This window comes from Morone saxatilis, unplaced genomic scaffold (assembly GCF_004916995.1).
Source record: "Morone saxatilis isolate NCDOM2014 unplaced genomic scaffold, NCSU_SB_2.0 Contig22, whole genome shotgun sequence".
Taxonomy (NCBI): Eukaryota; Metazoa; Chordata; class Actinopteri; family Moronidae; genus Morone; species Morone saxatilis.
Window position 1 is genome coordinate 6,645,333 of NW_023339785.1, and position 3,088 is coordinate 6,648,420.

Genomic DNA, 3,088 nt, shown 5'->3' on the forward strand with positions numbered 1-3,088 from the left:
CTGTCCAAAGGTAACAAAATTTGCATCTACAGCCCACTAATTAACAACTTATTACACCTACACACAGGAAGTAACTGTTTAAGGCCAATAAATAGTCTGATAAATAATTCCTTGTAAAAACCATTTCATTTTGTAGTGTTTAAGACTCAGCTAAGCTAACTGGCTGGTGGTTGTAACAGCATATTCACCATACAGACTGATCTTCTCTAACTCTCAGCAAAAAAACTGAGTAAGTGTATTCACCAAAAGGTTGAACTACTCTTTCAAATCATCCATTCATTCAGTCTGCACTGTCTACAATGTAATTACATTACATAAAGCTGTCTTCAGTGATTTCTGATAGAGAACTGATAAATGGAGAAATTGAATCTCCCTTAAGATTAAAGTTTGGTTAATGTTTGCACACTTGCTTTCTTTCTGCTTGTTTTGGGTATTGCAAATAAACTGTCACACTTGTCTGTTCCCAAGGCCTTTAAAACCCTCTGGCCCTGTCTCATACCTTAACCACCAACACTTTAGCCGATGGCAACAACAACTGTGGTCTTTCAGTTTCCACCTATCTCTGACATTTCCCATGACTGCAAATGGACTGGACTACACTGTTGCTAAGTGCATATGCACCACCTTTAAATATATTATTTTCTCAATTTACCTTTAAAGAAAAACACACCTAATAATAAAGGGATATTGTGACATTTTTATGCCTATTCTCCAAGTGGTTTCCCTAAAGTGGTTTGCAAGTTCTGCTAACATGCACCCATTAAAAGCACCTTGATACACATGGATAGTTAGCTGTACCTCTATTCAGAATGCTAATGAAGCCAACTAGCCATTTTAAGAACAATAAAGCACAGATATAAGCTTTTCGTTCCACAAGTGTGACATATGTCTGGTAAAAAAAAAGAACTAAATTGGAAAATGTTAAAGTACCCCAGCAAACAAAAACAAAAAAAAACACATTCAGACTGAAACTACATCACTTGTGCTGCAGGACAAAGTAGACGTGATCCAGAAAAGGAAGTGATACAGTCCTGCCCTATTTCCCCCCAAGCCATATTGTTGTATCTACAAGAGGAAGTCTTGAAAGATTCACTGCAGCCTTTGCAGCGCCCTCACATTTGCAACCATCCATCTCCTGTAACTGGCAACTGACTATAAATTTCAACATGCAGTCTGGGAATCGATCGCAACTTGAGGTCGTTTATAACTGCGCAGGGTCTTTGAGCACTGACTGATGGGGAAAATATGGCAGCCCCATCCAGATGACATCTCCAGCATCCCTAATTGGTTCACAGTATATGGATGGAAAGGCCAAATTGTCGGGTACATGTTATGTTTTGATAATTATAGGGTGCTGCAGTAGCGGTTTTCGGAGAACCGGCTGTTGTTGCTGGGAATGTAAGGTCCTGGACTTTAGTGTAGTATTAATCATGGGTCAGGGAATCATTTACAAAGCAGCACAGCCGAGTAAAGCTCCACGTTAAATATACTGTAGGTTAAGTCATTTGACAGATGTCTCCCATTTCAGCCTTCATCTCCTCATTACATATAAAGTTTAACCACTCCACGTTACCACACCAGGATGAAAGGTTTTTACATTTATTCTGAACTCTATAGTACACTGTGCATTAAACATCCTGCCATAAATCAAATACATAAGTATACAGTATATACAACAATTTTACCAAACTGAGAAATGTAGAGTGCTACACATAGTACTAAGACTACCAGAAAGTTTAACATTTAAATTCTGTACATCAACATTTTCAAAAACCAGAGCCATCAAAATTGTATTTGAATCCAGCAAGCTGTCACCTCCTCTGCCTACATTGTATCGTGTTAGCAAAATGCCATCAGACTGAGTGCCTTACTTTACCCCCGAGCACATATGGGCCAGTGATAGTGTGTGAACTATATTCATGTCATAGCATATCTTCTACAATACACACACACAACATGGTGGAAGTGCTGTAGATGTACCAAGGGTCCAGAGCTGATGAGCTCTGACAAGCTTCTCACAGCTGATGCTATTACTCACAAACATCCAACCCCGCCGATGGCTAAAACGGAAATGCATCGTTAATAGAGAGCAAGGTGAAAGGGCACTGATTCCTGTGTCATTCAGTTAAGTGGCAGTGTGTTTTTCTAACCCTGGAGGTACACTTTGTGGGTTTCTAATGATGAATTCAAATTAAGGGGAAGGCAGCTTTTTGTTTTCTTAGTCGTTGGTATGCTATTTTAATATTCTGAAGGGCAAAAACAAATGTATTCAATAAAATTCCACAGTATGAAAGACATTGTTTGTTTTTTGTGGGGGGGGGGCGTGTGGTCTACTTCTGTGTGTCTGACGAGAACCCTCTGTAGCTCGATTGCTACAAGATTGCTTCGAGTGTTTGGCTTCACTTCCCCAGACCCTGAAGCTCGTGTCCACGTATTAAACTGTTAATGGTAGCAATCAAAGTGGTAGACCAATCTGCGTCCCTTAGGAGTTCCTTCAACTACAGGACTGAGCTTACGGTGTGTTTAACTGTGATGTTGTGTGCGAGTTTTGGGAGAAGTGACTGTTTGGTCGCAAAACAACAGTGACGCGTAAAGACGCGCGTTAGCCGTAGATTGCTGTCAGCGATTAATATACATCAAAGCTAATTATTACTCAGATTGAAAGAGAAGCCAAAGAACCAGTAAAACCGAAAGGCCAGAGGAGAAAGTTGTTTCCAGCTCTTCTGCTGAACTGCTTCGGTAAAGGAGGCCGCTTGGATGCCATCGTTTCATATTGTGTGGCTTGATGCTGATTGGTGAAGCTTCACCAGCGATGGTATACAGTGGATACAGACAGATGATTCATCGCAATCGCCTACCAAGGTTTTTTTTTAGAAGGTGCGCTGCCCCATTTTCAGTTTCCAACAATGAGCTTCTCAGATTTAGTTCTGTGTAACAAACCGTACACAGCCCATGCAGGTTAACCTATTTCTCGCAGGCACACGATTGTGTCCCTCGATATGCTAACCTCATTGGGAGAAATTCGTGCTTTCACTTTTTTTGCTGATTGGAGTCCAGAAGCATTTTGGTTTTACTTAGAGAATAACCG